This window comes from Triplophysa dalaica, chromosome 3, assembly GCF_015846415.1.
Source record: "Triplophysa dalaica isolate WHDGS20190420 chromosome 3, ASM1584641v1, whole genome shotgun sequence".
NCBI classification, from domain to species: Eukaryota; Metazoa; Chordata; class Actinopteri; order Cypriniformes; family Nemacheilidae; genus Triplophysa; species Triplophysa dalaica.
The window spans coordinates 19,354,076-19,367,644 of record NC_079544.1 but is presented as its reverse complement, the minus strand read 5'-3'; positions in this window follow the sequence as shown (position 1 = coordinate 19,367,644).

The following is a 13,569-nucleotide window of genomic DNA, read 5'->3' as shown; positions in this document are numbered from 1 at the left end:
CAACAATAGGACATGTGAGTACATTAGAAAGTAAAGAAAAAATAGTTACGTTTGCTCTCTAGAGATTTGCCTGTCATTTACACTTACAACATACTCACAGTATTCTTTAAAAATACTTAAATATTTGTATTGCATGAAAAATGTGTAAATTTCTAAACAACAAATTAAAATCTGTAGTAAAACTGGGAATCAAATGGGAATCGAAAACGGCAGCTACCAAGATAGCACACGTAGGTTTGGCCGTGGCCACTAGGGGGGCCCCTGCCGTGCGTAAAAATTTAATGTTCTTGCTCGTTGTGTCAGTGTCAATCATCATGTGCGTTAGCTTTAAACTGTGCAAAGATTAAAAATGAAAAGGCGGCACTATCAGTCTGGTGCAGAGAAGAGGAAGAAGAGGAAAGAAGATGAGAAAAGAAACATGATCTAACCACTGAGCTACAGGAAAGGTGTAAAGGGATAATATTGTGTTGTTAATTTGACATTGTCAGATTGTAATGTGATATAATCTGTCTGAGGATAGTATGTTGTGTACATTAGATGATGGGGGACCTCAGTTTATGGCCCCCAAAATACTAGGGCCGGCCCTGGTCCAGGCATAGTCGGATAATTGAGTCAGTTAGTGCTCTGACCAGCTTTTTTTAGATTAGATTAGATTAGATTCAACTTTATTCTCATTACACATATACAAGTACAGTGTAACGAAATGTAGTTTAGGTCTAACCAAAAGTGCAATTAGCAAGTGCAGGATATACAGTGTGAATAAATACAGAATACAATATTAGGAAAATACTATACAATGGGCATGTACTATGAAAATATGACAGTCGGTATGTACTATGAACAATATAAACAGAAGGCTATATACTGTGAACATTAATGTACAGGTGGTTATGAACAGATAACAATATAGACTATACAATAGTGCAAGTGATTTGAGTGTGCATTAGTTACAGACATTAGCTATTAAAGTTACAGTGCAGTAGATGAGTTGATGCGGTTATTAAAGGTACAGTGCAGTACATGAGTTATTGAAGTTATAGTGCAATACATGAGTAGATGCAGCTATACATTTACAGTGCAGTAGATGAGTTAGTGCAGTTATTGAAGTTACAGTGCAGTAGATGCGATAATGCGGTTATTAAGGTTACAGTGCAGTAGATGAGTTAATGCAGTTATTGAAGTTACAGTGCAGTAGATGCGATAATGCGGTTATTAAGGTTACAGTGCAGTAGATCAGTTAATGCAGTTATTGACGTTACAGTGCAGTAGATGAGTTAATGCGGTTATTAAGGTCACAGTGCAGTACATGAGTTAATGCAGTTATTGAAGTTATAGTGCAATAGATGAGTAGATGCAGTTAGTTATGCAATAGATGCAGTAATGCAATAGATGAGTTACAGTGCAGTAGAGAAGTTGGTGCAGTTATTGAAGTTACAGTGCAGTAGATGAGGTAATACAGTTATGAAAGTTACAGTGCAGTAGATGAGGTAATGCAGTTATGAAAGTTACAGTGCACTAGATGGGTTAATCTAGTTATGAGAGTAGTTCATTAGTGCAAATGAGCATTGAGTGTAATATTCCTGGTGTGCAAGTGAGCAGTATAGAGTGCAAATGATGCTGTGTGTGTAAACAGTCCGATAGAGCAGATACATGAAGTAATGGTGTGTACAGTTCAGTCATGCATGGCAGCCCTGTAGTGCAATGTAAACAATGTAATAGCAGCATTAAAGTTAAAGTTATGAGGGGTAGTGGAATCAGTGGGGAGCAGAGTTCAATAATGAAACAGCTCTGGGAAAAAAGCTGTTTCCTAGTCTGCTGGTTCTTGTCCGGAGGCACCTGAAGCGCCTGCCGGAAGGCAGGAGAGTAAACAGTCTATGAGCGGGGTGAGAGGAGTCCTTGAGAATGCTGCGCGCTCGACGCAGACAGCGTTTCTTTTGGATGTCCTCAATGGAAGAGAGTGTAGTCCCTGTGATGCGCTGGGCTGTTTTCACCACCCGCTGCAGTGCCTTGCGCTCAGCAACAGAACAGTTCCCGTACCAGACTGTGACACAGTTGGTCAGGATGCTCTCTGTCGTGCAGCGATAGAAGTTCACCAGGATAGTTGAAGACAGTTGGGTCTTCTTCAGTGTCCTCAGAAAGAAGAGACGCTGGTGAGCCTTCTTGACCAGGCATGAGGTGTTGGTGGTCCAGGACAGGTCCTCCGAAATATGGGTCCCCAGGAACTTAAAACTGGAAACACGTTCAACAGCCATCCCGTTAATGTGGATGGGGTCGTGTGTGCCTCCTTTCGCCTTCCTGAAGTCCACTATGATCTCCTTTGTCTTGGAGGTGTTAAGGAGCAGATTGTTGTTTGAGCACCATGTGGCCAGGTTCCCCACTTCCTCCCTGTAAGCAGTCTCATCGTTTTTGCTGATGAGACCAATCACTGTTGTATCGTCTGCGAACTTGATGAAGGAGTTAGGTCCATTCACAGGTCTGCAGTCGAGTGTGAAAAGGGTTATGCAGGTTGTTACACAGAGTTCGATCTCGCACAGGGTCAGGCAGTAGTCCAATGCCGCAGCTCTAGCAGTCACTTAGCTCTAGCACGTAGTCAGGCTATAATCCAGGTTTCAGTGGCATCAGCACAGGGTATGCAGCAGCATTAGCAGTCGTCAGCTTTCGCTACAAATCCGGAGCTCTCCTAACCAACGAAGAAGGCCCTCGCTGACTAGCTCTATTAACCCCTGTATCTAGCAACCTGTGTTCATTGCGGAGACACTAGTTATCTCGAGCGCCCGTTTAGCGTGTCACCCAAACTCGAGCTCCCGAACAGCCACAGCAGCCTCTCCAACAAGTCTTTTTATCAGCCTTTTAATCCGCATCACCTGTACACTTCAATTACCTTAGTCCCCACCCCAAATGAACTCCAAGACACATCCCCAGACAGCGCCAAATCAGGAGGTGGAATCAGTTCCTCCGCCTGGTCGGGAGCCAATGAAGGATCCGTAGACAGCACCGGGCCAGCATTCAACGCCTCGTCGGGAAGCAACTCAGTGTCTTGAGACATCTCCGGGTCAGACATCCGCTCAGTATCGGACAGCAGCCCCCTCTCTGCATTTCCACCAGTCATTCGCCAACCTTCATCTCTCAGCCACTCCGGTACCCCTGCAAATGAGTTGGAAACATATGGTTTGAGGCGATTAAAATGCACAACCCTCTCGGTGCCCTTTTCTTGAGGCGCTATCCTATACAGAACCTCCGTTACACGCTCCAGGACAACAAAAGGCCCCACAAAACGTCTCTGTAACTTTGGGCACACCCCCCGTTTACGCGCTGTATTTTTCACCCACACCAGCTCTCCTTCTGTATACCCCTGATACGAAACTTTCAAATCAAAGTTCTGTTTCTGACGCCCTGAAGCCTTCATTTGGTGAATTTTTACAGCCTCCGCTACTGTAGACAAACTCTCCGCTACTTTCACCAAATATTTAATTAACTGATGTGAAGCGTTCCATTTCACCCACTCCCAGCACAACATCAACTGGCAGAACAATCTCCCTCCCAAAAAGAACCTTATATGGTAAAAATCCAGTCGTAGCGTGTGTACTGCTCCTATAAGCCATCATCACATATGGCAACAGCGTGTCCCAATTCTGCTGATTATTCTCTATAAACAAAGAAAGCATAGAAAGCAAAGTACGGTTAAACCGCTCGATCATACCATTTGACTGCGGGTGATATGATGTAGTTCTTGTCTTATACATCTGCAACAACCTGCATAACTCTAAAAATAATGTGGACTCGAAGTTTCGCCCTTGATCCGAATGGATACTACGGGGGACCCCAAACTTACACACCCACTCCCTCAACAAAACTGTAGCTATTGTCACTGCTTCTTGATTTGGCAGGGCAAACGCTTCAGTCCACTTAGAGAAGTAATCCCCGATCACCACAATGTACTTATTCTTTCAACCAGTCAAAGGTAAGGGTCCCAAAATATCAATTGCCACACGTTCAAAAGGCCGCGCAGCAATTGTAGATTGCAAAGGGGCACGACGATTTGGGACATCCCCTTTCCGAGAAGCACACTCTGTACACTCCCTACACCACTTCCTCACATCCCCAAACCAGCCAGGCCAATAAAACCGATCTTTCACCTTTGCCTGTAAACCTTTGCACACCTAAATGGCCACCGGTGATAGAATTGTGTAGCATCTTTAGCACATCTGGAATCATTCCTTCTGGAAGGACCTTTGACACCGCAACTGTATTTCTCGGCAGTGTGACGAGTCACCTCTGGCGCAGACAGTGTCGCCATGGAGACTAAGCGGATCAGCGAGGCACACCTGCCGGTCGTTACGAGTCAAGACCAACTCGGCGGCTATAAGAGAGTCTGCCTCAGCTCGCAAGGTGAGCAAGATCTCCTTCGGACATGCTTATCTTAAAGGCCGTTCTCTTACCTCTCCTCAGGCTCGGACGAGTTACGACCGGCAGGACCGTGAACCCATAACCCGGAAGTAAGGGAAGCAACAGTGTCTAGCAAGACGGCTATCCACCCTGTGGAGGAAGACAGGAAGGACGTTCTTCTCCCCCACGCCTGTGGACCACACACGCGTGGTGTATTTATGTTGGACTTCAGAAAACTTTCGTCATTTGTTGAATTAAAGAAATCCCTTTGGGGAGTTATAACCTCTCCACGAGTACGTGTCGTTGCTTAACCCGTCACAGCGGATAACGCACAAGTCGCGCTCGTTCAAAACCAAGTTGCCCCCAAACAGATAAAAATCCCTTCACCTCCGCACAGTTCTGGGCTTCCACACACCCTTCCTCCCCCTTCAATCGTAACTGTGCTACCACCTGCAAAATCTTACCCTTCCTCTGTGCCATAACCAGTTCATCATCGGTCTCTCTCTCTTCAGATGGAGTCACTTCACGCACAGCCTGAACAGAGGTGTTTCCCAGACCCCAGTCTTGATCACTTCCCCACTTAGCATCCAACTGGGACAACCGTGAAAGCGCATCCGCATTAGCATGTTTCTTCCCCGGCCGGTGCACAATTTTATATTGAAAGTTAGCTAACTGTTCGATCCATCTAGCCAACTGCCCCTCCAGACCCTGAAAATATGCAACCACCTCAAAGAACTATGGTCCGTCCGCAACATAAATTCCTTACCCAGCAAATAATGTTTGAAATATTTGGTGAAATCCACCAAGCTAAGCCACTCTTTCTTTGTGGTGGCATACTTGCCCTCCTGCTTCGTTAACGCTCCATTTGCATACGACACAACCCGCTCCGCCCCATCTATTTCTTGAGACAAAACGGCCCCAATGCCCACATTACTGGCATCTGTGTCTAAAATAAATGGTCTCCGCGGGTCAGGGTAGGCAAGAACCGGAGATGTCACCAAAGCTGCTTTAAGCTGTACAAATGCATGCTGGGATTCCTCATCCCATTTAAATTTTCGGCCCTTTTCTGTAAGACGATGTAATGGCCGTGCAATTTCAGCAAATCCTTGGATAAATCGCCGGTAATAAGATGCCAAACCCACAAAACTTTGCACCTCTGATTGATTTCTCGGTATGGGCCATTGCTTTACCGCATCTATTTTTGCCGGGTCAGTTCGTACTCCATCAGCAGTTATAACATGCCCTAAATAACTAACCCGTGTAGAAAACATCACACATTTAGATGGCTTAACCTTCAGATTCGCATGCCGTAATTTACCAAGTACCTCTCATCTCACTCTCCCCAAACCCTTTTTCCCGTAAGCCTAACCGATCTAACAGCATGTCCACCGTATTCATAGGATTCCCACAATCCCCACCTCCCTCCTCTACCTCAGCATCACAGAATAATGTCCCGACTTTCATTCCACGTTTTAAAATACGAGTATCCTCTGTAACATTAATAACACGAACGGGCAAAAGACCCTGTTCCACCTTACACACCACTCTAGCCACCAAAAGATCACAGTGTGCATGAAGAGAGGTAGATGGCTCCAACATGCCCTGCGAACCATCAACGACCCCCTCTACCGCCCCTGTGATTAAGACCTCACTACGAGGGGGAACAGATGTATCCACGTGCACTATAACCTCGCGTACCTGTGCATCCCTATCGTTAGCAAAAATAAGAGTTATTTGTTTCCCCATTAATCGGCAGCTCTTTTGCTCGAGGTTAATAACAGCACCGAATTTTAACAAAAAATCTGCACCAAGCAGAATTTCCTGTGGCTCCACATCTGCCACCAGAAACTCTGCTATCACCCCTACTGAGTCAAACTGACATACAGTCTGCCAACGTCCCAAAATCTGCAGTTCTCCCCCACTAACCACCCTGACCACACCATCATGGCGCTCAAGTCGAGCCCCTCCATCAGTAATGGTCAGCCACCTCTGCTTGGGTATTATTGAAACCTGGGCACCTGTATCAACCAAAAGCTTCACATCACACCCACCTATTATGGCGGCCAGATAGACCCCAGGATAGCTCTGGAACGGTGAGGCCAATTGACAAAATTGTTCCCGGGTTGGGGCAGGCATTTGGCCTAACGTGCCTGCCCCCTCCCGTTTCCTGGTAGATAAGGACACTCTCTCCTCAAATGCCGATTGCACCCGCATTCCCAACACCCCCCCACTAACGGCGGAGCCGGTCTACTTCCGCTCATCGTAGTTACCAAGGACTCGCCGCTATTCTTCTGCAGGAGTGCGTTTCTAACTAGCGGTGGAGCAACTTCCAGCCATTGCTGTACAGTGTTTTTCAACGTTTGCACTTCATTCCGCAGTACATCAACGACCCCGGTCAGCACATCTACTTTAATCTCTACTTCAGGTACATGCAACCCCCGCACTTTTGAATCGGGATGAACCGTACATTGTTCTAATCCCTGGATGAGCTCGAATTCTACAGCAATATTAATCGCTTCCTCTAACGTAAGGGGTTAAAGCTTCGGAGCTGCATGCGAGTTTCTCCATTCCCTACGTGTGTAATAAAATGGTCTCTGGCCAGTAAATCCTGTGTATCTGCCCCTACCGCCGGGTATGCTTTAACCCCCAACCTCCGAAGCACATTACCAAATTCACGCACAGTTTCGTTCGGCTGCCGTTTACGCGACGAAAAACTTACTCGATTCCATTCTGCGGTTTCACGTGGTTCCTTAACATTTGTCCAACGCATCTTTTAATAACACATAACTATGCTTGGCCTCTAAAGGGAGGCCACTATAGATATCTCGAGCCCGACCCGCCAATGAAAGCACCATAAATTTAAGCTTCGTCCCATTATTCCAATTATTTACCACAGCTGCCATCTCAAACTGCTCTTTCCAATCAGACCACTCCCGTCCCATGCCAGTGAAAGTCTCTGGCATAAATATAGGGCGTGAAAAAGCTCTGATTGCTGATGCAGCCGTGGCTTCTGACAAAGGTACGGTCGCCGAAATGGCAACATTCGATGGGCCTGCTTGGCCCTTCTGGTGTCCCTCTCTGCCCTCCATTGCCTGTCGTCCCACCGCTGCCACCAGTGTAACAACCAGGCAAATGTGAGTCAGAGACCGAACACCACAGGGACAAGTATGAAAGCTTTATTCTGATAAAACCATAAATACACTTCAGTATGGCACATTACCCCCCTTTAGTCAAGGCTTGCTTCACTCTCCCAGCCACCAACCGATCCCTGAGGACAGGAGACACAGAGTTCGATCTTGCACAGGGTCAGGCAGTAGTCCAGGTGTCAGTGGCACCAACACAGGAAATGTTGCAGCTCTAGCAGTCACTTTGCTCTAGCACGTAGTCAGGCTATAATCCAGGTTTCAGTGGCACCAGCACAGGGTATGCAGCAGCATTAGCAGTCGTCAGTACTATGTATGTAGTACAGTTAAAACGGTACAGTGACACAATCTAGACCTGTTGCATAGCCAGTGCATTTCCTTCATCTATGGTGAAAAGCACTCTGACGTGTCATAACTGCACTCAAACTGGTGACATGTGATTTAAATTTAGCATTTAATACCAAATATTGTAACTCCACTATTAATAAGACAAATAGTCCGTCTTTGCTCTTGGTTGGGGATGTAGTTGTCTGAGCTGGGATGGTCTGATGGTCATGTTTCTCTTGGCTGGTGGTGGAATTGCCTTAGATGGAGCTGGGATGGTCAGTCAGTCTGCAGCTGTAGCTGGCATAATCTCAAATTGGGATGGGCATCTGTCGGTCGTCTGGACATGGGCATCCCGAGGCAGAGGCGGAAAGAGAATAAAGAGAATAATTAGCGTAGCTGCTGTTCATTAACTATGCATTAAGTGAAAGCTTAGCTGAAAAGATGTGTCTTTAATCTAGATTTAAATTGGGAGAGTGTGTCTGACCCTCGAATAGTAGGAAGGCTATTCTAGAGTTTAGGTGCTACGTATGAGAAAGCTCGTCCCCCTTTGGTGGATTTTGTTATTCTACGTGTTGTCAAAAGTCCTAAGTTTTGAGATCTTAGAGAGCGTGATGGGTTGTAACGTGATAAAAGCTCGGTTAAGTAAGTAGGTGCTAAACCGTTCAGGGCTTTGTAAGTAATTAAAATAATTTTAAAATCAATATGATACTTAATGGGTAGCCAGTGAAGCGATGATAAAACTGGGGAAATGTGATTGTATTTTCTTGACCTAGTAAGAACTCATGCAGCTGCATTCTGAACAAACTGTAGTTTGTTTATCGATGATACAGGACAACCCCTAAGAAGAGCATTACAATAGTCAAGCCGTGAGCCGTCACAAATGCATGAATAAGCTTTTCTGCGTCTGCAACACATAAACTATTTCGTAATTTGGCAACATTTCTAAGGTGGAAGAAGGCTGTTTTTGTGATATTTGAGATCCGTCTAATATAACGCTAATATAGGTCTTTAACAGTATTTGTTGGAGTAACAGTGCAGCTTTCAATTTGCAGGCTGTAATCGGAGATATTCTGTTTACTTGATTTTGGTACTATAAGTAATATTTCTGTTTTGCTAGAGTTTAAAAGGAGTGAATTACTAGTCATCCAATGTTTTATGTCCTCGATGCTCTCTGCCAGTTTGGATAGCTTAAAGGAATCATCTGGTCTTGATGAGATATATAGCTGAGTATCATCTGCATAACAGTGGAAGCTAATTCCATGTTTTCTAAAAATGTTGCCGAGGGGAAGCATGTATATGGAGAAAAGCAAGGGTCCTAAAACCGATCCATGAGGTAATCCATAATTTACTTGCGTAAGGTTTGACGATTTCCCATTTAAATGGACATATTGATATCTGTCTGTTAAGTAAGATCTGAACCATTGCAGTGCCTGTCCCTGAATACCGATATAATTGTGTAAATGATCTAGTAGTATTTTATGGTCTACAGTATCGAAAGCAGCACTAAGGTCAAGCAGGACTAAGAGTGAGATGTTACCTTTATCTGAAGCAATAAGGAGGTCATTTGTAATTCTAACGAGCGCAGTTTCAGTGCTGTGATGCGGTCTAAAGCCAGACTGAAACTTTTCGTTCATGTCATTATTTTTTAGGAAGGTACACAGTTGAGTTGACACTACTTTTTCTAGTATTTTAGACAAGTACGGGAGATTTGAAATCGGTCTATAGTTTCCAAGTTCATTGGGGTCTAAATTTGGTTTTTTGATAAGAGGCTTAATTACAGCCAGCTTAAAGGGCCCTGGGACATGTCCTAGATTAATTGACGAGTTGATTATGTTACAAATGGGCTCAATTACAGCAGGTAGTAACTCTTTTAATAAAGTAGTCGGAATGGGGTCTAATAAGCATGTCGTCGGTTTGGATGTTGCAATAATTTTAATTAAATCTTCCTGATTTATAGGAGAAAAACACTAGCTTTTCTTTTTGGGTGACGGTTGAAACTAATTCTTCCGACACAATTGGAGGTTTGGTTTTAGCTATGTTTTCTTGTATTATTTCGATTTTCTCAGTAAAAACTTCATGAATTCATTGCTACCAAGGTGCGGTGGAATACCCAGGTCAGGTGAAGTCAGGTTTGTTTGTTAGTTTAGCAATTGTACTAAATAAAAACTGTTTTTGTTATTTGCTATGAGGTTACAGAAGTGCTCGGCTTTTGCTGCTTTTAGTGTCTTTTTGTAACAGCTTGCACTCTCTTTCCATGAAATTTTAAAGACCTCTAATTGGGTTTATTTCCATTTTCGCTCCAGTTTACGCGTTTCTCTTTTTAGGGCGCGAGTGGTGTTATTATACCATGGTGCTATGATCTTTCCATTAATCCTTTTTGACTTCATAGGTGCGACCGCTTCTAATGAGACCGGAACTACGGTGTTTTTACAAACTATGTTTTTCTTCTTAATTCAGCTTGAAACGGGAAATCCAATGAAGAAATAAACCTAAACGAAATAATGACCCTAATTACTGTTTTTTTTCATTTTGGGGTAATTTCGCACGGACTTCGGAGTACGCACGCTTTGCGCATGCGCGCTGCGTGAGTGCGGGATCGCGCCCACCGCTCTTCGAGAATCTCGCGGTCGATTACTTGCTTTTGGTTACAATGTTAGAAGGAATGATTAGGCTAGTGAAAGGACTCGAACCTTGTGCTTGTGGATTTGCATTTTTTTCTTAAAATAAATTTACATTGATATGTTAACCATATTATTAATAATAAAACCATATGCCGAATGGACGTTACAGTAGCCAACGTGTAGGTTCATTGCTGTATTCTGCTTCATTTTTTTTTTTATAAATGCCTAGGTAGGCCATTTTACACATTACATTGCATATAATGCAGGCTTGTTTTAAAATGTAAAAAAAAGTTATTAATTAACATTAATTATTACTTAGTGCACCCATGGGAGAAGGCTGCTGCCTACAACTACATATTTAAGATACTGTTCTGTATTTAAACGGTAAAATTACTTTGCCTAGCTAAGGAATTTATTCATTTTATAATTTAATTAGCCCACCCTCTAAACTGTTAAGCACACTCCAACAAACATTAGGAAGTTCAATCACCGTTGAAAAGATGTCAGTCCGACACGTGCCATCACGGTTGAAAAATTGTTGCAAAATGAAAGTTACACGGACATCATCTGAACGTGATTTCGACGTCTCTTCTGCTCGTCCCTGGAGGTCCAAATTTGTCTTCTTCTGGACTTTTATTATTAGATTTGTTGCTGCTTAATGTAGGCGTAAACATAAGCATGCGTTTAATACATTCAAACTCATGTTGTATTACATTGTGTCATGTCTTCAGGTTTATGTGTCTTAAATTGACTTAGGTTCAAAAAAGGTCCAAAATCGGTCCGGTCTGACCTGAACATCTATAAAATGTTTCAATCACATTTACATCACAAACAATGACACGTTTTGTGGACTTTTGTGGCAAAAATAAGGGTTTTCATTTAGCACAGCATATTTTACATTTACATTTAGTCATTTAGCAGACACTTTTATCCAAAGCGACTTACAAGTGGGGTAGGTAATGGAAGCAATTGGGACAGCACAAGTACAACAAAAGCATAATTGCAATCAAAAAGAAGACTGGTCTCATATAGCCTAACACAGTTTACAGAATCATTCATTCATACTTTTTTTTTTTAATGGGTAGAGAAGAAAAGAGTAGAGTAGAAAATAGAGTCAGAACAGATCAGTGAGATGTTGGCGGAAGAGATGTGTTTTCAGGTGTTTCTTAAAGATGGCTACAGAATCTGCAGATCTTGTAGCAGCGGGCAGATCATTCCACATAGGTGGAACAAATCCGGAGAAGGTGCGCGAGAGAGATTTTTTTACCTTTATGGGATGGCACCACAAGACGGTGTTTGTTTGCAGAGCGTTCGTTTCCAGCTCTCAACACAACCCACGAAAGTATAGCGAGACGTACAAGTCTACCAGTTGGAGCTGATAGTGAGTATGAGCGAGCCCTCTTCTTCAGGACATCAAATAGGGCGTCTTTATAGTGATTGCCCAACCCCTCAATCAGCAATCAGCGGGATGCAGCACGGCCCCTAAGGGAATAGAAAGAACAGCAGCACTTCACGCTGCATAGCGTACCACCCTCACCCTTAAAAAAAATAAATTTGGGTCAAAATTAACTATATAATTAACAAATTAACACATTTTTTAAGCCTCCACCACCTGTTAACCTGAATAAAATACATATATATATACACACACATGTACTAATGTGCAATCAGTACATTTTATATATATAAATCCCACAATTTATTTAGAATAATATTTCCCTCAAGCACGAGACAATGCATCGGCAACTACATTGTCACGTCCTCGGATGTGTCTAATCTCCAAACTGTAACCTTGAAGAATCAAACTCCAGCGCATTAAGCGCTGGTTACAATTGCGCATGCAATCAAGAAAAACCAATGGGTTGTGATCTGTATAAACCACAACCGGGCAGGCAGCACCTCCGACATAAACTTCAAAATACTGGACGGCGAGTACAAGAGCAAGGGCCTCCTTTTCTATTGTCGAATAAGCACGCTGATTTCGATTAAATTTGCGCGAAAAGAAACAGACGGGTGTCAAGACCATCTCCGTCATTTTGCAAGTGGACGGCTCCCGCTCCCAAGTCACTCGCATCAACAGCGATGGAAAAAGGCTGGGAGAAATCAGGAGCGGCCAGCACAGGCGCAGTAGTCAGCAGAGCTTTAACAGACTCGAAAGCAGCATGACTTTGTGTAGTCCAGTTGAAGGCGACTTTCAAACTGAGCAAATCAGTGAGGGGTGAGGCAAAAGTTGAAAAGTTTTTGCAAAATGACCGATAGTAACCTACCATGCCCAGAAAACGACGGAGTTCGCGACGGGTTGTTGGAGGAGGATAATTCAAAATCGCCTCAACCTTAGACTGGACAGGACGCACCTGCCCATGGCCAACCACATTTCCCAAATATACCACAGTAGCCTGGCCAAACTCACACTTAGCCAGGTTAACGGTTAAATTGGCTTCCGACAGCCTGCGAAACACAGTTGAAAGATAGGTCATATGCAAAGGCCAGGTGGCACTATAAATCACCAAATCATCCAAATAGGCCTCGCAATTAGGCACACATCAAGAACGCCATTGATAAGCCTTTGAAAGGTGGCAGGGGCATTTCGAAGGCCAAAGGCCATGGTTGTATATTGTAAAAAGTGGTCTGGCGTCACAAAGGCGGAGACCTCTTTGGCACGGAGTGTCAGCGGGACTTGCCAGTAACCTTTCAACAGGTCAATTTTACTGACAAATACAGCTGAACCCAGGCGATCAACACAATCGTCAATACGCGGTAATGGGTAACTGTCAGGTTTTGTAACGACATTCACCCTTCTAAAATCTGTGCAGAAACGCATGGAACCATCACTCTTTGGAACAAGTAAACATGGCGAACTCCATGAGCTGCTAGTAGATTCTGCAATGCCATTTTCCAACATGAATTTTACCTCACTCTGAATCAACAACCTTTTATGTGGGTTTGTGCGATAAGGATGTTGTTTGATTGGGCATGTGGAACCTACATCAAGAAGGACCTACATCTAGGTCCTTAAGAACCTCAGAATTCTTCATTCTCCCTTCACTAATTTCCACAGATGGAACACGACCCTCATTCTCCAACAAGGCGCT